The 25,494-nt window shown below is 42.3% G+C and overlaps 1 protein-coding gene across 2 annotated transcripts in view; it reads right to left on the bottom strand.

The window, feature by feature from the left end:
- The window catches only part of LOC124256729 (soluble guanylate cyclase 88E-like), a 48,648-nt gene extending 37,428 nt beyond the window's left edge, over window positions 1-11,220 (bottom strand). For both annotated transcript variants that reach the window (XM_046690692.1, XM_046690693.1), the window contains exon 1: window positions 10,861-11,220. The gene's annotated coding sequence lies outside the window, so the exon portion shown is untranslated. The remainder of the gene's footprint in view (window positions 1-10,860) is intronic.
- Between the last annotated feature and the right edge of the window lie 14,274 nt (window positions 11,221-25,494).

The raw sequence follows: 25,494 nt of genomic DNA, 5'->3' as shown, positions 1-25,494 counted from the left end.
GACTACATACTGCACATGTCCATTTGAAGTGAGGTGATGCAGAGTACATACTGGTATGTCCATCTGAAGTGACCTAATGCAGAGTACATACTGCACATGTCCATCTGAAGTGAGGTGATGCTGACTACATACTGCACATGTCCATCTGAAGTGAGGTGATGCTGACTACATACTGCACATGTCCATTTGAAGTGAGGTGATGCAGAGTACATACTGGTATGTCCATCTGAAGTGACGTGATGCAGAGTACATACTGGTATGTCCATCTGAAGTGACGTGATGCAGAGTATATACTGGCATGTCCAGTTACAGTGACGTAATGCAGAGTACATACTGCACATTTCCATCTGAAGTGAGGTGATGCAGAGTACATACGGCACATGTCCATCTGAAGTGACGTGATGCAGAGCACATACAGCACATGTCCATTTGAAGTTAGGTGATGCAGAGTACATACTGGTATGTCCATCTGAAGTGACGTAATGCAGAGTACATACTGGCATGTCCATCTGAAGTGAGGTGATGCTGACTACATACTGTACATGTCCATTTGAAGTGAGGTGATGCAGAGTACATACTGGTATGTCCATCTGAAGTGACGTAATGCAGAGTACATACTGGTATGTCCATCTCAAGTGACGTGATGCAGAGTACATACTGGTATGTCCATCTGAAGTGACGTAATGCAGAGTACATACTGGTATATCAATTTGAAGTGACGTGATGCAGAGTACATACTGGCATGTCCATCTGAAGTGACGTGATGCAGAGTACATACTGGTATGTCCATCTGAAGTGACGTGATGCAGAGTACATACTGGTATGTCCATCTGAAGTGACGTGATGCAGAGTACATACTGGCATGTCCATCTGAAGTGAGGTGATGCAGAGTACATACTGGCATGTCCATCTGAAGTGACGTGATGCAGAGTACATACTGGTATGTCCATCTGAAGTGAGGTGATGCAGAGTACATACTGGCATGTCCATCTGAAGTGACGTGATGCAGAGTACATACTGGTATGTCCATCTGAAGTGAGGTGATGCTGACTACATACTGCACATGTCCATCTGAAGTGACGTGATGCAGAGTACATACTGGTATGTCCATCTGAAGTGACGTGATGCAGAGTACATACTGGCATGTCCATCTGAAGTGACGTGATGCAGAGTACATACTGGCATGTCCATCTGAAGTGACGTGATGCAGAGTACATACTGGTATGTCCATCTGAAGTGACGTGATGCAGAGTACATACTGGCATGTCCATCTGAAGTGACGTGATGCAGAGTACATACTGGCATGTCCATCTGAAGTGACGTGATGCAGAGTACATACTGGCATGTCAATCTGAAGTGACATGATGCAGAGTACATACTGGCATGTCCATCTGAAGTGACGTGATGCAGAGTACATACTGGTATGTCCATCTGAAGTGACGTGATGAAGAGTATATACTGCACATGTCCATCTGAAGTGACGTGATGCAGAATACATACTGGCATGTCCATCTAAAATGACGTGATGCAGAGTACATACTGCACATGTCCATCTGAAGTGAGGTGATGCAGAGTACATACTGGTATGTCCATCTGAAGTGACGTGATGCAGAGTACATACTGCACATGTCCATCTGAAGTGACGTGATGCAGAGTACATACTGGCATGTCAATCTGAAGTGACGTGATGCAGAGTACATACTGGCATGTCCATCTGAAGTGACGTGATGCAGAGTACATACTGGCATGTCAATCTGAAGTGACGTGATGCAGAGTACATACTGGCATGTCCATCTGAAGTGACGTGATGCAGAGTACATACTGGCATGTCCATCTGAAGTGTGATGATGAAGAGTATATACCGCACATGTCCATCTGAAGTGACGTGATGCAGAATACATACTGGCATGTCCATCTGAAAATGACGTGATGCAGAGTACATACTGCACATGTCCATCTGAAGTGAGGTGATGCAGAGTATATACTGGCATGTCCATCTGAAGTGAGGTGATGCAGAGTACATACTGGTATGTCCATCTGAAGTGAGGTGATGCAGACTACATACTGCACATGTCCATCTGAAGTGAGGTGATGCTGACTACATACTGCACATGTCCATCTGAAGTGACGTGATGCTGACTACATACTGCACATGTCCATTTGAAGTGACGTGATGCAGAGTACATACTGCACATGTCCATCTGAAGTGAGGTGACGCAGAGTATATACTGGCATGTCCATCTCAAGTGACGTGATGCAGAGTACATACTGGTATGTCCATCTGAAGTGAGGTAATGCAGAGTATATATTGGCATGTCCAGGTACAGTGACGTAATGCAGAGTACATACTGCACATGTCCAGCTGAAGTGAGGTGATGCAGAGTACATACTGGTATGTCCATCTGAAGTGACGTGATGCAGAGTAGGTACTGGTATGTCCATCTGAAGTGACGTGATACAGAGTACATACTGCACATGTCCATCTGAAGTGACGTGATGCAGAGTACATACTGGTATGTCCATCTGAAGTGACGCGATGCAGAGTACATACTGCACATGTCCATCTGAAGTGAGGTGATGCAGAGTGTATACTGGCATGTCCATCTCAAGTGACGTGATGCAGAGTACATACTGGTATGTCCATCTGAAGTGACGTGATGCAGAGTACATACTGGTATGTCCATCTGAAGTGAAGTGATGCAGAGTACATACTGGCATGTCCATCTGAAGTGACGTGATGCAGAGTACATACTGCACATGTCCATCTGAAGTGAAGTGATGCTGAGTACATACTGGTATGTCCATCTGAAGTGACGTGATGCAGAGTACATACTGGTATGTCCATCTGAAGTGACGTGATGCAGAGTACATACTGGCATGTCAATCTGAAGTGACGTGATGCAGAGTACATACTGGCATGTCAATCTGAAGTGACGTGATGCAGAGTACATACTGGCATGTCAATCTGAAGTGACATGATGCAGAGTACATACTGGCATGTCCATCTGAAGTGACGTGATGCAGAGTACATACTGGTATGTCCATCTGAAGTGACGTGATGAAGAGTATATACTGCACATGTCCATCTGAAGTGACGTGATGCAGAATACATACTGGCATGTCCATCTAAAATGACGTGATGCAGAGTACATACTGCACATGTCCATCTGAAGTGAGGTAATGCAGAGTATATACTGGCATGTCCATCTGAAGTGACGTGATGCAGAGTACATACTGCACATGTCCATCTGAAGTGAGGTGATGCAGAGTACATACTGGTATGTCCATCTGAAGTGACGTGATGCAGAGTACATACTGCACATGTCCATCTGAAGTGAGGTGATGCTGAGTACATACTGCACATGTCCATCTGAAGTGAGGTGATGCAGAGTACATACTGCTATGTCCATCTGAAGTGACGCGATGCAGAGTACATACTGCACATGTCCATCTGAAGTGAGGTGACGCAGAGTATATACTGGCATGTCCATCTCAAGTGACGTGATGCAGAGTACATACTGGTATGTCCATCTGAAGTGAGGTAATGCAGAGTATATATTGGCATGTCCAGGTACAGTGACGTAATGCAGAGTACATACTGCACATGTCCAGCTGAAGTGAGGTGATGCAGAGTACATACTGGTATGTCCATCTGAAGTGACGTGATGCAGAGTAGGTACTGGTATGTCCATCTGAAGTGACGTGATACAGAGTACATACTGCACATGTCCATCTGAAGTGACGTGATGCAGAGTACATACTGGTATGTCCATCTGAAGTGACGCGATGCAGAGTACATACTGCACATGTCCATCTGAAGTGAGGTGATGCAGAGTATATACTGGCATGTCCATCTCAAGTGACGTGATGCAGAGTACATACTGGTATGTCCATCTGAAGTGAGGTAATGCAGAGTATATATTGGCATGTCCAGGTACAGTGACGTAATGCAGAGTACATACTGCACATGTCCATCTGAAGTGAGGTGATGCAGAGTACATACTGGCATGTCCATCTGAAGTGACGTGATGCAGAGTACATACTGCACATGTCCATCTGAAGTGAGGTAATGCAGAGTATATACTGGCATGTCCATCTGAAGTGACGTGATGCAGAGTACATACTGCACATGTCCATCTGAAGTTAGGTGATCCAGAGTACATACTGGTATGTCCATCTGAAGTGAGGTGATGCTGACTACATACTGCACATGTCCATCTGAAGTGAGGTGATGCTGAGTACATACTGCACATGTCCATCTGAAGTGAGGTGATGCTGAGTACATACTGCATGTCCATTTGAAGTGACGTGATGCAGAGTACATACTGCACATGTCCATCTGAAGTGAGGTGACGCAGAGTATATACTGGCATGTCCATCTCAAGTGACGTGATGCAGAGTACATACTGGTATGTCCATCTGAAGTGAGGTAATGCAGAGTATATATTGGCATGTCCAGGTACAGTGACGTAATGCAGAGTACATACTGCACATGTCCAGCTGAAGTGAGGTGATGCAGAGTACATACTGGTATGTCCATCTGAAGTGACGTGATGCAGAGTAGGTACTGGTATGTCCATCTGAAGTGACGTGATACAGAGTACATACTGCACATGTCCATCTGAACTGACGTGAAGTGATACTGGTGATGACGATGCAGAGTACATACTGCACATGTCCATCTGAAGTGACGTGATGCAGAGTACATACTGGTATGTCCATCTGAAGTGACGTGATGCAGAGTACATACTGGTATGTCCATCTGAAGTGACGTGATGCAGAGTACATACTGGCATGTCCATCTACAGTGACGTAATGCAGAGTACATACTCCACATGTCCATCTGAAGTGAGGTGATGCAGAGTACATACTGCACATGTCCATCTGAAGTGACGTGATGCAGAGTACATACTGGTATGTCCATCTGAAGTGACGTGATGCAGAGTACATACTGGTATGTCCATCTGAAGTGACGTGATGCAGAGTACATACTGGCATGTCCATCTGAAGTGAAGTGATGCTTACTACATACTGGTATGTCCATCTGAAGTGACGTGATGCAGAGTACATACTGGTATGTCCATCTGAAGTGACGTGATGCAGAGTACATACTGGTATGTCCATCTGAAGTGACGTGATGCAGAGTACATACTGGTATGTCCATCTGAAGTGACGTGATGTAGAGTACATACTAGTATGTCCATCTGAAGTGAGGTGATGCAGAGTATATACTGGCATGTCCATCTGAAGTGACGTGATGCAGAGTACATACTGGTATGTCCATCTGAAGTGAGGTGATGCAGAGTATATACTGGCATGTCCAGTTACAGTGACGTAATGCAGAGTACATACTGCACATGTCCATCTGAAGTGAGGTGATGCAGAGTACATACTGCACATGTCCATCTGAAGTGACGTGATGCAGAGTACATACTGGTATGTCCATCTGAAGTGACGTGATGCAGAGTACATACTGGTATGTCCATCTGAAGTGAGGTGATGCAGAGTACATACTGCACATGTCCATCTGAAGTGACGTGATGCAGAGTACATACTGGTATGTCCATCTGAAGTGACGTGATGCAGAGTACATACTGGTATGTCCATCTGAAGTGACGTGATGCAGAGTACATATCGGTATATCCATCTGAAGTGACGTGATGCAGAGTACATACTGCACATGCCCATCTGAAGTGACGTGATGCAGAGTACATACTGGTATGTCCATCTGAAGTGACATAATGCAGAGTACATACTGCACATGCCCATCTGAAGTGACGTGATGCAGAGTACATACTGGTATGTCCATCTGAAGTGGGGTGATGCAGAGTATATACTGGCATGTCCATCTGAAGTGACGTGATGCAGAGTACATACTGGTATGTCCATCTGAAGTGAGGTGATGCAGAGTATATACTGGCATGTCCATCTGAAGTGACGTGATGCAGAGTACATACTGGTATGTCCATCTGAAGTGAGGGTGATGCAGAGTACATACCATCTGTCCAGGTTAGAGTGACGTAATGCAGATCTGAACATACTGCACATGTCCATTTGAAGTGAGGTGATGCAGAGTACATACTGCACATGTCCATCTGAAGTGAGGTGATGCAGACTACATACTGGCATGTCCATCTGAAGTGAGGTGATGCTGACTACATACTGCACATGTCCATCTGAAGTGACGTGATGCAGAGTACATACTGTTATGTCCATCTGAAGTGGGGTGATGCAGAGTATATACTGGTATGTCCATCTGAAGTGACGTGATGCAGAGTACATACTGGTATGTCCATCTGAAGTGACGTGATGCAGAGTACATACTGGCATGTCCATCTGAAGTGACGTGATGCAGAGTACATACTGGTATGTCCATCTGAAGTGACGTGATGCAGAGTACATACTGGTATGTCCATCTGAAATGACGTGATGCAGAGTACATACTGCATGTCCATCTGAAGTGACGTGATGCAGAGTACATACTGGCATGTGCATCTGAAGTGACATAATGCAGAGTACATACTGGCATGTCCATCTGAAGTGACGTGATGCAGAGTACATACTGGTATGTCCATCTTAAGTGACGTGATGCAGAGTACGTATGTCCAGCTGAAGTGACGTGATGCAGAGTACATACTGGTATGTCCATCTGAAATGACGTGATGCAGAGTACATACTGGTATGTCCATCTGAAGTGACGTGATGCAGAGTACATACTGGCATGTCCATCTGAAGTGAGGTGATGCAGAGTATATACTGGCATGTCCATCTGAAGTGACGTGATGCAGAGTACATACTGGTATGTCCATCTGAAGTGAGGTGATGCAGAGTATATACTGGCATGTCCAGTTACAGTGACGAAATGCAGAGTACATACTGCACATGTCAATCTGAAGTGACGTGATGCAGAGTACATACTGCACATGTCAATCTGAAGTGACGTGATGCAGAGTACATACTGGCATGTCCAGCTGAAGTGACATGATGCAGAGCACATACTAGTATATCCATCTGGAGTGATGTGATGCAGACTACATACTGCACATGTCCATCTGAAGTGAAGTGATGCTGACTACATACTGGTATGTCCATCTGAAGTGACGTGATGCAGAGTACATATTGGTATGTCCATCTGAAGTGACGTGATGCAGAGTACATACTGGCATGTCCATCTGAAGTGACGTGATGCAGAGTACATATCGGTATATCCATCTGAAGTGACGTGATGCAGAGTACATACTGCACATGCCCATCTGAAGTGACGTGATGCAGAGTACATACTGGTATGTCCATCTGAAGTGACGTGATGCAGAGTACATACTGGTATGTCCATCTGAAGTGACGTGATGCAGAGTACATATCGGTATATCCATCTGAAGTGACGTGATGCAGAGTACATACTGCACATGCCCATCTGAAGTGAGGTGATGCAGAGTACATACTGGTATGTCCATCTGAAGTGACATAATGCAGAGTACATACTGCACATGCCCATCTGAAGTGACGTGATGCAGAGTACATACTGTTATATCCATCTGAAGTGGGGTGATGCAGAGTACATACTGGTATGTCCATCTGAAGTGACGTGATGCAGAGTACATACTGGTATGTCCATCTGAAGTGAGGTGATGCAGAGTATATACTGGCATGTCCATCTGAAGTGACGTGATGCAGAGTACATACTGGTATGTCCATCTGAAGTGAGGTGATGCAGAGTATATATTGGCATGTCCAGTTACAGTGACGTAATGCAGAGTACATACTGCACATGTCCATCTGAAGTGACGTGATGCAGAGTACATACTGGCATGTCCATCTGAAGTGACGTGATGCAGAGTACATACTGGTATGTCCATCTGAAGTGACGTGATGCAGAGTACATACTGGCATGTCCATCTGAAGTGACGTGATGCAGAGTACATACTGCACATGTCCATCTGAAGTGAGGTGATGCTGACTACATACTGCACATGTCCATTTGAAGTGAGGTAATGCAGAGTACATACTGGTATGTCCATCTGAAGTGACATGATGCAGAGTACATACTGGCATGTCCATCTGAAGTGACCTGATGCAGAGTACATACTGGTATGTCCATCTGAAGTGACGTGATGCAGAGTACATACTGCACATGTCCATCTGAAGTGACGTGATGCAGAGTACATACTGGTATGTCCATCTGAAGTGACGTGATGCAGAGTACATACTGGTATGTCCATCTGAAGTGACGTGATGCAGAGTACATACCGGTATATCCATCTGAAGTGACGTGATGCAGAGTACATACTGCACATGCCCATCTGAAGTGACGTGATGCAGAGTACATACTGTTATATCCATCTGAAGTGGGGTGATGCAGAGTATATACTGGCATGTCCATCTGAAGTGACGTGATGCAGAGTACATACTGGTATGTCCATCTGAAGTGAGGTGATGCAGAGTATATACTGGCATGTCCATCTGAAGTGACGTGATGCAGAGTACATACTGGTATGTCCATCTGAAGTGAGGTGATGCAGAGCACATACTGGCATGTCCAGTTACAGTGACGTAATGCAGAGTACATACTGCACATGTCCATCTGAAGTGAGGTGATGCAGAGTACATACTGCACATGTCCATCTGAAGTGAGGTGATGCTGACTACATACTGGACATGTCCATCTGAAGTGAGGTGATGCTGACTACATACTGCACATGCCCATCTGAAGTGACGTGATGCAGAGTACATACTGTTATGTCCATCTGAAGTGGCGTGATGCAGAGTACATACTGGTATGTCCATCTGAAGTGGCGTGATGCAGAGTACATACTGGTATGTCCATCTGAAGTGAGGTGATGCAGAGTATATACTGGCATGTCCATCTGAAGTGACGTGATGCAGAGTACATACTGGTATGTCCATCTCAAGTGACGTGATGCAGAGTACATACTGCACATGTCCATCTGAAGTGAGGTGATGCAGAGTACATACTGGCATGTCCATCTGAAGTGACATAATGCAGAGTACATACTGCACATGTCCATCTGAAGTGACGTGATGCAGAGTACATACTGGTATGTCCATCTGAAGTGACGTGATGCAGAGTACATACTGGCACATGTCCAGCTGAAGTGAGGTGATGCAGAGTACATACTGGTATGTCCATCTCAAGTGACGTGATGCAGAGTACGTATGTCCAGCTGAAGTGACGTGATGCAGAGTACATACTGGTATGTCCATCTGAAATGACGTGATGCAGAGTACATACTGGTATGTCCATCTGAAGTGACGTGATGCAGAGTACATACTGGCATGTCCATCTGAAGTGACGTGATGCAGAGTACATACTAGTATGCCCAGCTGAAGTGTCGTGATGCAGAGTACATACTGGCACATGTCCAGCTGAAGTGAGATGATGCAGAGTACATACTGGTATGTCCATCTGAAGTGACGTGATGCAGAGTACGTATGTCCATCTGAAGTGACGTGATGCAGAGTACGTATGTCCATCTGAAGTGACGTGATGCAGAGTACATATTAGTGAGATCAGCTCAGTAGCATCTTCCAGAAACAGGGATAACATCAGTATTTTCTTTGTTGCTCGAGATAAGTGGTTCACGTTGTTCCGCACAAATTGTACATCGGATGATCAGAATACACTGCCCCTAGACACACACGTGCTGGTAACATCCAGCAAGACCTTCATCAGTGGGAAACAATAGAAGATGCAAATTTCTGGAAATCTTTGTTTCTACAAGATCAACGTCTTTCCTTCGATTTTCACTGAAATGTTTAACCCAAATAATATATTCTGGCGATTGTTCGATTATCGGAATAAATCACATAGAGTGTATGTGTAACTATACTAGACCTGTATTTTTGATGAATTGATAAACACATTTCATGTAATAGCTTCATACATGAAAAGTAATGCTAATGTTTAAGGAAGAGTCGAAGGAACTGCTTAAAACAACGTTAAATAAAAATACATATCACTCTCTTGCTGGCCTCAGTGGCTGTCGTGGTGAGAATGAGCGAGGATCGAATCTCTCTGAGCGTGGTGAAAATCTCTTGCGTTTGTACAGTGTTAGACTAACAACTAGTATTTGAAACGAACATATTTTACAGACAAAAAGTTCATAGTTAACAAAACAAAATATAATGAAAAGGAGCCCTGAGACATTCTTCATTTTCCTGAAGCTGTGGAAATCTAGACTTGCCACATTTTCTAGACTTGCGTGGGCTTTCTTGGATATATTTACTTCGGGGTCCGTATGACAAACGAGTACAGTGTATGCTGACAAAATACCTACTCTGAAAATTGACATGCATGTTAAGTTGTTCAAAACTTCTCTTGGTTGATAATCAGTGCCATTTACCAACTCTCCGTATAGTTTTGAAGGACAAACATCTTTAGAAATGATTAACCACCCCTACAATCAAACTGGCCACAGCGCAAGGAATGCGGGGCCGAACTAAGGCTCTCTGTTCACGGAAGTGAACAAATGTGAGTGAGTAGTGAAGGTTTATGGAATCGCCTACCTGACACTGCAGTACGCGGCGCAGCCTGATTAGATCAGCTGTTTCCCTACAGGCCTCCAGCAATTCTCCAGTAACAGGACTTCCTACAAACGCTGTCATAATACAGCCAAATTAACCACCAGTACTCGTCCGTCACGACTTCCAGTGCGTGAGAGAATCTAGTCCGTCTTTACTGCCATCCGCACAGTTGGAAGCCTCAAGTAAATTGACCGCTGTCCTGGACAGCTGAGAAGACACACTGACCCGAATCACTTAGACTGACCGCTGCTACACGCCACAGCTGTCCTGATATTTAGGAAACTGTTAACCGTGATACAGTTACGTGGTAGAACTTACCTATGGCTGAAGTACTCGTGTTATCTGGTGTTGATAGCTTCAGTAGGTGATAGATACAGACTGCCAGTCTGCTGCCACAGAATGCTGGCGTCGACTCACAGGATCGTCTGCTACTCTAGCGCGCAGGAACCGCTCGCCACGACCAACCGCGCAGCGGTATATCTACACACATACTACTGATTTAAATGCCGCTTGTTCTAGCTTTGCCCTCCTTCTGACGTCATGGGGCCGTACCAATCCTCGGGAGGAAACTGATGGGTTTGTAGCATTGACAATACTCCTCCTCATTGATCGTTGTCAGATTCCTCTCCCTAGCGTCCACCTCAGTCACGCAAAGACCAGGGCACAGCTGCCTAACCCGACCGCACGTCGCTTCACCGCCAACAGGGCAACGTGTTCTAAATACTCTATCCACACGCCGCACTGAGGACTGTCCTACATTCACAACGTTCACTATATTTCATCAAATGTATCCACGCTCGGGATCAACGCCGTATATACTCATATCAGTGAAAATCCAGCAATTTAATAGTCATGGCTTTAATTAGCTCTTCCGCTGTATAGGTCGCTCCTGTCTGTCACAGTCCATTACACAGATAGCTCATTCTTTGACTAGATTATAGATTTTCAGGGAATTGCAATATGTACGTGATGCATACATTGCTCCTATTATACTTTGATTTTAGTTATATCGTACTCCCCCCTTGTGCAGAGTAAAATATATTGATCGATAAAGGGGCATTGTATGATGATGTTGAAATGTTCCTTTTATATGTCCATGAAACCCCGCGTTTGCCCTAGGCTAGCATATAAGGTCAGTCGGAAGATAAAACTCCGAGATGAACTTTCAAACGGCAGTTTACGGTTCATTGGTGCAGGTTGAAAGAGTCAAAAGGGTACAACTGCTGGTAATCAAGTGAAAACCTCCTCTGTCGAGTACACACATTCAGGACGTCGACGGTGATTCTTCATCTTCCAGGCCTACCCGAGAAAACTTTGCCACTGCGCAGAAAAACGCAGAAAAGCCCACATTAATCGTGGAAATAGCAACATAAACATAATACATCGCGGATCGCTACTGAAACAGTAAAAACGGCAACGAAAAACTATGAAACTGCAACATTTTTATATCAGCGAACTTTGACCTCTGCTGCTCATGCGCATTACGATCCGCGCTTTCCAATTTCCGAGTAATCGTGAATCGCCTCGCGTTGAAAAAGTATCAAATATGTCGAAATAACTGCTGTCAATCATTTCATAAGAATGGAAAGTAAACTAAACAAGTGTACACACAAGTATCATGAAGATACATGCCAAATTATACAACAGAAAAGCTGGAAAATGTCAACATGCGGTCAAGACTTCCTCTTCCATGTGCGCATGCGCAAAATCGAAGTTGCAGGCTCTTAAGCTTTGTTTTTTTTATGCAGTTTTAGCGATTTTAAGTTGCCGTTTTTACTGTTTCAGTAGCGAGGTATTATGTTTATGTTGCTATTTCCACGATTAATGTGGGCTTTTCTGCGTTTTTCTGCACAGTGGCAAAGTTTTCTTTGGTAGGCCTGATCTTCGATGTAATCATTGGTGGTGGCGAGACCGTGGCCAGATGTTTCGGCCCATTCTCTCTGTTAGACCATGTCAGCCAAGATACGTAAAATGAGGTATCACATAACAAGGAACACGGAAATAAATAAAAACAGAATGATCAATATCGGCCAATGCATACATTAACAAGCTGAGCGAATCTTCAATCACCGACACACCAACAAAACACAGGTGAGCTTTAGATTCGGATCGAGGAAAAAACACAGGAAAGCGGAGGTTCCATCACCTATACACAAAGCACAGGTGAGCAGAGGTTCCATCACCTATACACAAAACACGGTGAGCAGAGGTTCCATCACCTATACACAAAACACAGGTTAGCAGAGGTTCTACCACCTATACACAAAACATAGGTGAGCAGAGGTTCCATCACCTATACACGTAACATAGGAGAGCGGAAGGTTCCATCTCCTACACACAAAACACAGGTGAGCAGAGCTTCCATCACCTACACACAAAACACGGTGAGCAGAGGTTCCATCACCTATACACAAAACACAGGTGAGCAGAGGTTCTACCACCTATACACAAAACATAGGTGAGCAGAGGTTCCATCACCTATACACGTAACATAGGAGAGCGGAAGGTTCCATCTCCTACACACAAAACACCGGTGAGCAGAGCTTCCATCACCTACACACAAAACATAGGTGAGAACAGGTTCCATCACCTATACACAAAACACGGTGAGCAGAGGTTCCATCACCTATACACAAAACATAGGTGAGCAGAGGTTCTACCACCTACACACAAAACATAGGTGAGCAGTGTTTCAATCGCCTATACACAAAGCATATGTGAGCAGAGGTTCAATTGCCTATACACAAAACACAGGTGAGCTTTAGATTCGGATCGAGGAAAAAACACAGGAGAGCGGAGGTTCCATCACCTATACACAAAACACAGGTGAGCAGAGCCTCCATCACCTATACACAAAACACGGTGAGCAGAGGTTCCATCACCTATACACAAAACACAGGTGAGCAGAGGTTCTACCACCTATACACAAAACATAGGTGAACAGAGCTTCCATCACCTATACACGTAACATAGGAGAGCGGAAGGTTCCATCTCCTACACACAAAACACAGGTGAGCAGAGCTTCCATCACCTATACACAAAACATAGGTGAGCAGAGCTTCCATCACCTACACACAAAACATAGGTGAGCAGAGGTTCCATCACCTATACACAAAACATAGGTGAGCAGAGGTTCCATCACCTATATACAAAACATAGGTGAGCAGAGCTTCCATCACCTACACACAAAACATAGGTGAGCAGAGCTTCCATCACCTACACACAAAACATAGGTGAGCAGAGGTTCCATCACCTATACACAAAACATAGGTGAGCAGAGCTTCCATCAACTACAGACAAAACATAGGTGAGCAGAGCTTCCATCACCTACACACAAAACATAGGTGAGCAGAGCTTCCATCACCTACACACAAAACATAGGTGAGCAGAGCTTCCATCACCTACACACAAAACATAGGTGAGCAGAGCTTCCATCACCTACATACAAAACATAGGTGAGCAGAGCTTCCATCACCACAAAACACACAAAACATAGGTGAGCAGAGCTTCCATCACCTACACACAAAACATAGGTGAGCAGAGCTTCCATCACCTACACACAAAACATAGGTGAGCAGAGCTTCCATCACCTACACACAAAACATAGGTGAGCAGAGCTTCCATCACCTACACACAAAACAGGTGAGCAGAGCTTCTATCACCTACACACAAAACATAGGTGAGCAGAGCTTCCATCACCTACACACAAAACATAGGTGAGCAGAGCTTCCATCACCTACACACATGTGACATTCACAGAAAATGTGTATTCATGTTTTCCCATTTTGTTGTTTCAGAATGTGTCAGTAGCATCTCAGTGTTTGCATCCTTTCAGGAATGAAGAATGCAGTTTCGTGAAACACATATACATGTTAAACTGTTTAATTCAAATACGCAAGTGATTGTAGCAGTACTAACAGCAGCGGCAGCAGCAGCAGCAGCAGCAGTAGTAGTAGTAGTAGTAGAAGAAGGAGTTGTAACAGTGTGTGCCAATATTATATGTGAATTAATTTACTCTGAATGATGTTACAATACCCAAGCTTCTATGAAAAAAACCATGTAGGAGATTTTCATGCTGGATTATGCACGCTCAACAATTCGTGTGAGACTTTCTGGGAGTATATATGAAAATCTGGAATGTTGATGTCTTTCTGGGAAACTGGCGCCATCTGCAATTGTAGCAGATCTGAGCAGTCAAAGACCGAGAGCAGGCTGCAGCCGTGTTAAGTGTTCTGGAACAGGTGCCAAATAATACAGGATAATTCAGTTTGTCAACTGCAATATCAAGGGGAGCTGAGGACACCGACAGTAGAGACAGGCAGGGAAGATCGACCTGTACTGGCACAGAAACAATGTTGTAGAGTTACGTTTGCTAGTAGAAGAAAAAGGGAAGTTGATAGAAACATAGCTACTTAACTTGGTTATAACATTTATGAATAGGGCGTGTGTATAGTAAAACAAGAATCAGTTTGTAGAAGGTACAAATCTTTACTTTTTTCAGAAAGGATTTGCGAAAGATAATGGTTTGTTTCTTATGGGATCAAAGGAGAGTGGGGAAAAGGGAAATAAGCAATCACGAATCAATCATAAAATACCTGGTCTGAGTTGGAGTAATTGGTGTTTGACATCATAAGCATGTCGCAAAACATAGGTAAACAGAACATGACACAATGCAAATTGTTATATAGCCACATATTTGTCATGTCTGTCGTTTTATACCCGGCAATACATTTGTAAACTACTTGTCAATTAGTTGCTCAAAGAAAGATGTTTGGAGGCTTATGTTGTAGTGCATTTATGTCATGTATTTCATGTTTTGTGGGGGTTGTTAATGTCTTTGGCAAAATACGTTGACATAGTTAGTGATGGAGATACCAATGGATGTTTTGAAAAGGCCCCAAGAAGTTTTAAAAGGAATCTTATGGGCCTGGAATAAGATTTCATTTGGTTTGGAGGAATAACTGTGAATGGGCTTTGTTGTCTTGAGTTGTGAAATGTACTTATGGGCAAAGTGTGTGGGGAGTACATTGCAGATTAGCTTCTTTGATTAGGAAAGTCTTCAGAGAAGAAGGGAAACTGCCAGGGTTAGTGGAAGATCTGAGAGGTCTTAAGATCGGATAGAGAGAAGTAGTGAGTTCCACAGTGTGGAAAAAGCGACTGCTAAAGATTTTTCAGCCAATCTTGTTTGGGTACCTGGTACATTACTTAAAAACAATCAAAGATATGTTAGAAGGTATTAGTTTTCAAGAATGCTTAACAACACAGTTTTATGTAAATCACGAAATAACGATCTCAAATGCATTCATATTTAGGTGAAATGCATATTTTTCAGAAGAGTTAAATTATCCTATTTTCGTCCATGCCGAAATAAACCAATAACAGTGGTTTAGATGTCCAAAAGAAAGTTTGAAATAAGATTCTCCTTTGGGCAAAAAGATAAACCATTTAAAGTCACCATTTTTTAACTATTAATAGAAGAAAAAACTGCTGTAAAGTGTGTAAAATTGTAATATAATCATTCCTATGATTTCAGTCTTTTAAAACATTTTCTGCTGATTTGCATTAGTGAAAACAGGTAAAACGTGTCTTTGATATTGTGAAAAAATGTTTAGGAACATCTAAAATTATCGTTGTTAACATTTTTGTATGCAAAGTAACATTATTTTCCATTTTCTGTTTACACATAGCAATACCAATCGCCAAAACGCAGCAATATTCAAGCAATATTTGCATCCATTTCACAATTAGAATGATTCCATAGGGTATGAGGAGAACCTAGAACACATGATATGATACACAAGTACGAGAAATATGCCACGATTAACAGCTGAAGAGAGAAAATAGCCATTGGGATGGTGCCGACATACAATGCTGTTGCCAACGCCCTCGGATGCCACCGTATCACGGTTATAAGATTTATTCAGGGCTTCAGACAGACTGGGGTCACCGTAGACAGACCAAGAAGTGGACGTCCATCATTAAGGAAGGAGGGTAACGTTTCTTTTGGCGTTTAGTGTATATATTTTATCCACAGAGCGTTGGTTACGACTGGGTTTGGGAATTGAAAGTAGAGTTGCACGATACTGTAGGATCATGAATGGGGCCTAGGAACAATGACATGTTTAGCTGCCTGAACTTTATTCGTTGCTTTAACTGCCAGCCCATGAAAACTCTGTTATACGGGTGTGATATGTGGATTTAGTTTTACAAAAGCTTCACCAACTTCCACTGATATCTGTGGACCTTTGGGAAGATGTATCCTCATATGATGAACACTGGCTTATCGTTGTTCAATTTCAGCAGGCTTGCTGGCATCCAACGACACATGATGATCATGAAACTTTCCAGGCTGTTTTACATGTGTACATAATATAGACGGGTTAATACCGATGTATCTGGGACTTGGTGGTTTGGGTGGCAATCCTATCCCATAAAAGGGATGTGAGTGTAAAGATAGTGTTTCAAAAGTGGCAGTTTGGGTTGATATCTCACTCTGTTTCGGTATATAAAATGGCATGGTCTGCAATAATCAATTTTACGCAAGTTTATGTGGTAATTTTTGTAATGAGACACTTGTCATCTTGGAGCTGTGGAATAATGACAGACGTGCTTGGTCTTGGATAGCCTCTTCCATGGGCTGACAACAGAGACACTAATACAAACTAACGTGTATGTCAGCATTTTAAGGGCTTCAAAAAATATTGTTGGCTTCAAGAAAGGCAATGCCTAAGCTTAGGTGATGCAGGTTATGGAAGACATTGGATGATATGAATGAGACAATTGTGTCTTCCGTTGATGTCAGAAGAGACACAACCTAAAACACAATATTTTTCACCACCTACACCAGTGATTGCAGACATATGAGATAACGCTAAATCGGAACGTTTAATACCAAAGTGTGAAGCCATATTTTGTTATAAATCCGTACTGACCTAATTAATCGATGCAGGCACTTGGGCTTTGTGATGCACGTTGAGATTTGTGATGAAAAACAAGGCATAACTTTCATGTCAGTGTTGATTTTGTTTGTGGATAAGTACTGATGGACGGTAGAGAACTGAGTGTCGACCGAGTTAACTGCCATATCAAATCAGCACATGGTCAGTTTTTCAAGGGAACTCTCTCTGAAAGTTTGTTGCATCAAGTGTATGCACAGTGTGTTGACAGTGTACATGTCGTCGACAGGGGAACTAGCTCAGAATTATACGAACAATACGTCCACGAAGACGAATTAACACTTTGAGTCCAAACTTCGCCCAACTTTAGTTGGCTGTACAAAACATAACAAACAAGTATACAAGACAGCAACGAGCTTGGTTGCCGGCTACATAAATGTGGTGAGTTCCAACTCAACCTCAGGGCGTTTCCTGCGAGCGGCATTATCCCGCTCGCGGTCGTCCCGACAAAGACAGCCAGAATACATAAATGTGAACATATATCTACAGTTATTGACAACACTGGACAGCCAAAGAGACAAGAATGAAAAAGTGAGGAAACAATAGCATTGTCGTGGACTAATTGATGTGATGGCAGACACGGTCAAGGGGATGACGAATTAAGGTTATTAATATCACACACACTAATTAATGAAAAGTGACAGTTGAGTTGAGTTGAGTTGAGCTTTACGTCACATCGGCATTTTTCCAGCCATATAGTGACGAGAACAAGTTTGCATTAGTAAATGTTGTAAGTACATACTCGGAATGAGTTTTATTTCAAAGACATTTATTGATTACATTGTCATTCAAAAGCAGAAAAAGTCATAGCATCAAATTTAATAGCAGGCGGTTGGAAAGTGACAGAGTGGTACAGGCTGGCCGGCGTGCCAGTGTACAGTGCTGGAGGTGATAAGGATCAAGAGTGGATATTATCTTCATATAAATAAGTGCAATAAAGTCCTAGATGTCTTGGCTGCATAGTTTTATGGGTTTTGGAAATATTTGGACGATGGCTGTTTACTGAATTATTTGCTATGACACTTGGAAGACGTGGCCTTAAGTGAAACAGAGGGCCTTTGGTTTGCTGCTCAGTACCAATCAGATCAGTAGTGAAACCGTCAATGTGTGATTTTGCATCAAAATGTAAAACTGGAACATCGATTATGCAATGAAATCAATAATGCAGTCCAACGCTTTGTCCGTGGATCTGAAGCGACATGATTGTGTGGGTCGTTCCTTTTATTACCGTCTTCTCCACTCTTGTGATTTTTGACTCAGAGGTACATTCCTGAATATGTACAGGTCGTCATGGAAACAAAATCATTATAAAACTCTATGGATAGACCCATATACAGCCCCAAACGTATCCAAGGCAAGAAACCTTGTCCAATGAAATCACTTAATTATACTCTGTAGAAAAGAAACGCAAAAAGTAAAAATAGGACATATCTGACGGAGTTTATGTGATATGCATATAAAATGTACACCAAATATGACTGGCTCATGTGTGCATACTTCAATTATTTCGGAGGGTATAAAGTAAGGCAAAAAAATAACGAAACGTCGGGAAAACGCACAAAAACATTGGCGACCAAACGTACCAACATGAACTGAACGTGCAACATGAATTCTTGCATGTGCTGTACGATGGGTTTTCATTTACATGTATCTGTCATCACAACTGTACAGCAGGTGAAAAATGAAAACATGCCACAACTCACAGAAGCTCAACGCAACAACGCCATCGGTCGACTGTAGATAGACGACTCGTCTTCGGCCGTAGCCAAGTAATCACGTATCGAAAAGCACAAGACTATGAAACCGTCATCAGACGCAGGGGTTAACACGTGACCTACCCAGATCCGATCGACCATGTGTTACAACTGCAGCACAAGGCAGTTTCATACGGGTTCGTCATTTACGTGATAGACTCACCATAGCCACCTCTACAGCAACAGCAATAGCAGGATTACAGCCCAGACAAGAGGACTCGTCTCCGTGCCGTAGGTATTCACCCGCGACGACCAGTTTGAGGCGTCATTTCGACTGATCAGTATCGTGGACGTCAGTGGTGTCAAGGACACAAAGTATAGCCACAACTGCGATGGTTGAGTGAAGGGTCGGAGTTTTGCTTCTCCGTGCAGACGGATGACGTTGCGTTTACAGACTTCGTAGGGAAGTTATGATTGAAACTGCATACATAAAGTGGACAGATTCGGTGGCGATTGTGTAATGATGTGGGCCGCCATCTATCATACCGGTGGAACAGACTTGGTCCACGTCGAGGGTAATTTAACGTCGCAAGGATACACAGATGAAATTCGTCCTTCACATTATGCAACAAATAAACGTCATTTTTCAACACAACGCCCGATCTCACACGGCAAAACAACGTTCAGTTTGAGGAACCACACCATCCACGTGCTGCCATGGTCCTCAAGGTCTCCAGCTGGAACATGTATTGGATGGTCTTGATCAACGTCTGCGAATACGTCAGAAAGAGCTACAGCGCCTCCAACAATTGTCTCCATCAGTGCAGGAATAGTGTGTGAATATTCCCCAGGCCAGAATTTGTAATCGGTTGATTTCATGGGGCGACGATTCGCAGTTCTGAACTGTAATGGAGGCCCTACAAGACATTGAGAACAGATGACCTTCACCTTGACAGTCAATTGCTTCATGTGTGCTATGATGAACCCCGGTCAGTGGCAATGACCTGCGCCAGTTTTGATCAATTTATTATGATCTGTTGCTTATTTAAATTATTATTTGATAACCACTTTGTGTTTCTGTTTTTGCAAAGTATATATTATTGAATTTTCTGTCCTTTTTGACAGGCTTGTAAAGATACAGGAAAATGTGTGAAATGTGAGGACCGTCTGACACTGACAGTATCACCAGAAACATCTTCTGTTTATAGTTTGTTCTGTAAATAGTAACAACAACAATAGGAATGAAAGCGTACACCTATCGCAGTCTATTGCATGCCGAAGCAGGGTCACAACTGGTCACAGAGCGTCTTTACTTTTCGCTGTCCTGTCTTCCCTTCAGTGTGCAAACCAGCAAAACACAGCTCGAAGTACAAAACAGTCCCAAAACATATTGGAACGCACCGACTTAAATTAAGTCCTCACTTCTCGAGTGGGCGAAAGCAACAGGATGGCCAGTAAATCCACGAATAAACGCCAAATTATTGAAGCAGCTTGGAAAGTCATGTCAGTGTATGATACCTGACCTGGAGTTCTTCTCCAACATGTTTCACTTTTATCTTCAGGGAGAAGTGATTACAGTTAAACGGATTATGTTATGACGTCACTTTGTCATGACGTCACAATGCAACTGCATACAAATGTTGTAACGCGGCGTTGCCATGACATCACATTGGCGGCTTTAACCCCCTGGCTGCCGAGTTTTTTTTCCGGCGCACATTTTCATACGCTTTGAAAAGTGAACGTTGTGCGAGAATTGGGCTCGCGTGGTCCTGGATCTACGTACGGCTATAAAATTACACAGAAATGTAGAATATTAAACTTCCTATCCGTTGGTATAAATATAAGTGCAACTACCTTGGCGGTTTGAGAAATAGACCTTGCTAAATGTTGTCCAAATTTTTGTTATGCGTTAAAAAACAGTAAATTTCTCCGCTTTTTATCGCGCACAGTTAAAAGCACTGTGCTACGAATTTTTTAATGTGGCATCTTTACGGAATGTGTGAGCGAAGAAAATACAGCCTGATATCTGAACGACATAAGTGTATATGAATTGGGTTTATGTGCTTGTGCATAACGTTATACGCTCAACATTAAAAATGACTCGTAATAAATGTCAAAAATGGATTTTCTTCTATGACGTCAAACGACGACAGAGAGGTCATGCACGTATAATGATAAGGGGGCATATCTCCGTTATGCGTAACACTAGGTCAGTGTAACTCAGATCACTTGGACAGAATTTGTTGTGGATACGGACGCTATATTTTCGTTATTTTATGTTCATGGTGAACCAAACTATTCCAATTCAAAGTTCCCCAATGTGAACGGATGCGCTTTGGTAGTTTCATAATTTATAAGAAAAGATGTCAACGTATTACATGTGAAAGCACGTAATAGCGATTTGAATGGCCCTATCCGATATATAAGTTAGTTCTTAGATTCCCATATTCTCCTGTTTGTGTAGATGTAATTTGACTTATTTTGCATCGTTATTACCAGAGTACTAGCCATATCTTCAAATGTAACGAAATTGCTGAAAATGATACAACATTTTAGTTGACGTCATTGCTTGTTTTATGCATTTTGCGACGTCGGAAAAAGACGACATTGGTATGCTGATTAGTATATATGTCACTTAATTTCCATTAATTGTATAAAAGGTCTAGACTTCTATGTCAGAATTTAACACTCTTTAGACAAAACATAAAATGACTGATTTTTCCATTTAAATAGTGTCCTGAATATATCAACAATTAGACGGTTTGACAGCGTATCTTTTTGTGAACAACACGCGCACCTGTTTGGCATCAATGTAACGTAAATAAAAATAATATTTCACAACACCCGAATATTTTGTTTGGGATAAGAATGTTGTTTGTTTATTTCTCTTCATACGTATGCAATGAAAGATGCAAAAAGATAGCTTTTTATATATGGAACTATATATTAGAATATGGATGTAAGATTTGTCCGAATTAACACATGAGATGGTATATATATCTTTCAACAATTTTCCTATAAATGTAGTTAGAGTTTGATATCCTGTCATCACAATATTATTTAATCGAATATGAATTGAATATATTATCGAAAACAATGATAGAGAATCATAAAACGTTTCCAACAAACGCGCACCTTGCCGATCAATATGCATAATTCTTTTGTCTATAAAACGACACAAAATTATGCAATGAACAAGACAATTCCTTTAAATATGTGTGCATATACATTTCATACCATATATAAATCATTGTCATTAATATTATCAGTTTTACATATAAGGTTGAATTAAATCAACTTTCATTAACCTGTTCATATGAAATTGCAATATTAGTAAAAAAAATTGAATATTGTACATCATAGGAACTAAAGTAGTTGCAGTTATTGCTACGTTTGATCTTCTAACACTTGTGTAAAGGTTTCGAATATGGTATATTGCACTAAATATGTCAATTTCTTATGTAAATATGATTCAAACAATCAAAAACTTTCAAAGAATATAACACCGTAAACCCTATATGCACGTACGATATGATATTGAACAAGGCTAAATGTAGATACTGAAGTCAGCTTCATGAAAAAGTATCTGAACTAATACGCAAAATATACACCATAATACTGACAGTGTAATCGGAAGGATATGGCGATTGTGTTTACTCTTGTTCAACCGACCTTCACCTCAAAGAAATTGCCTAATATGTAGAACAATGTTGACGTATGACATCACTACCGATGACCGATTTCTTACAACATGGCGGCTTTGCTGACAAGGATACACAGGATTTTGCGAGGACCCTTCCATTGATTCAGTGATCGTTTGTACATAAAGATGACACGTAAGTAATCAGAATGATTCTGACTATCTGTGTATTGTTATGTTTTTATCGTTTTCACTGTAAGTAAGAGAACAAGCCAGAAATGCTGATAATTACACTTGTAGTTCTGCGTGATTTTGCGTCAGCCATGGCGTCACGCTGCAGGGAAACTTTGACAATTTCTTATGAATTATCAAATCATTGCATTGTATCTATTTATAATTTCCTATTTCTTACTAGGATACTCTTTCCATGCATATTCCAAAGGTATTGAGCCATTGCAAGCAATGAATAGACGGATGAATGTTGGAAAATTTCAGAAAATGCTACGCAGTGTAAAATCGGAATTTGTCTTTGTTTACATTTCGAACCAGCGCAGTCTTTCAAGCACAGGGTTCGTTTTCACACCCAATATGTTTCGTCTCATTTTATCTGGACAGTTGGTATTGGTGACAAAGACCAGTTGCAATTTGATTCTAAAATGTATGGGGAATTCAGTGATGCATTTTTCGAAGCTGATTATGAAATATACGTGATGTAATAGGCGTCTCAATACCGGCCTTCGCGAAACGTGATTTTGTAAACACTATCCAATATGGCGGAAAGCGCTCTACGGCGTTCGTGTAAGTGTATTTTCGAAAACATCTCAACCGATTCTAGATTCATCGGCAACGTTTCAGAATTATCATTAGCGATTTCATGTAAAAGTGATATCAGTGTTCGTTAATATGTTATTTTTGAAATTCAATACTCCCAGTAATTATCCGATTTTCACATTTCAAAACATAAAGCAAATAACGCTGGGAGCACCTTTAGAATACAGCACCACAACTTCTCGTGAGGACGATCTCTGCCGTAGGTCACATGTCATTAAGACAAGCAACCAGTTTGTGAGAACCCGTCGGACGCGAACCCGCGACCTTCGGATCGTTAGCTCGACAGCTAACCGACTGAGCATTGTTAGCTCGACAGCTAACCGACTGAGCTACGTCCACACTGTTGCACAATGTGCAAATTTATTGCGTCATTCCTGTGACGTCACGGAAATGAACGGAAAGAGTCGAATAGGTCACGGACAATTACGAATGCTACGGGTAGACTTGGTGTCGCGTGATTTTATTCTTAAGACAGTTGCCGAATGGATCCGATGCCATTTGGCACACTCGCCCCATTCCGTAATCTACAAATTAACGTGTGGCGTGGAATGAGCCGATATGCCTCAAACTGAAAAGGGTTGTTGACGTCAGGCGTCAGACGTAGATTTCACGGTGCATGCATGAATGACGCGCTTTTATATAAATCGGTGATTTTGTGACAGAAAAGTGATGTAGGGAACACTGTAAGGATAATGTAGATCGCACTAAGGAACGAGGGAGACATGAGCATGTGCAGTGACGGCACGAGGGTGAGTTAGCCTTCGAATCATTACTGAACAAAATTTATGTTGCGTGTGAAAGAGGCTTGAGTGCAAATTCCAGGCCAATTTCCATTAGCCCAAAATTTCTACATTAACCCATTTCATAATGTACTTTCGTCGTTTTTGGTTTCCCGTTTTTGTGTGAAAAAAAAGTATTAAAATGCAAAAAAGAAAAACAACAAATGGTACTCACGTATTACACCGGACATGTACCTGCTTTATTGGATTAGGTCCCTAACCCTAACCCTAACCCTAACCCTAACCCCTTGAAATAATCCTAATAAATAGAATGCATTGACCGAACCACCGGACATGTACCTACTGTATTGCATTAGGTCCCCAACCCCAACCCTAACCCAAAGCCCTAGCCCTAAGCCCTAAGCCCTAAGCCCTAAGCCCTAGCCCTAGCCCTAACCCTAACCCCAATCCCTTGAATTAATCCTAATAAATAGAATGCATTGACCGAACCGGCACAAACACGACTGACGTGTCTAGTGTAATGCATTATTACCGCTTCGAAAAATAAAATACTAATAAAACACTTTTGTATGTAATGGTGCAAATTACTGAATGACAAAAATATATATGTAAATTTAAAAATTACAAAATACAAAATACACAAAACATAACACCTCAGCAGCCCGTAATACAAATAAATATGAGCGTATTAGTGAAAAAAGAAAAATATTTCAAACTGGTGCTTGCAAAATATTGCGCATCCGCCGGTATACAACTACTGGAAACTCTCAACATCGTTGGGCTTATGCAATGACATAGCTCGTAGAGATGAAACACCAGTGAGCGGAGCTTAAACGCACTCGCTGAGCCAGACAACCGTGTTGCCATGCAGGCGTCATAGGGCATTGTATCGAGAACGTGCTTTCGAACAAAATCACATTACATTACGTAAAAGGGTATTATGACGTATTTTTAAAGTTTGTGGTGCTGTATTCTAAAGGTAGGTGAGGACGATCTCTGCCGTAGGTCACATGTCATTAAGACAAGCAACCAGTTTGTGAGAACCCGTCGGACGCGAACCCGCGACCTTCGGATCGTTAGCTCGACAGCTA

This window comes from Haliotis rubra, unplaced genomic scaffold, assembly GCF_003918875.1.
Source record: "Haliotis rubra isolate DU_JTF1 unplaced genomic scaffold, ASM391887v1 Scf637, whole genome shotgun sequence".
Classification (NCBI taxonomy): Eukaryota; Metazoa; Mollusca; class Gastropoda; order Lepetellida; family Haliotidae; genus Haliotis; species Haliotis rubra.
This window is presented reverse-complemented; position numbering and strand designations above follow the sequence as displayed.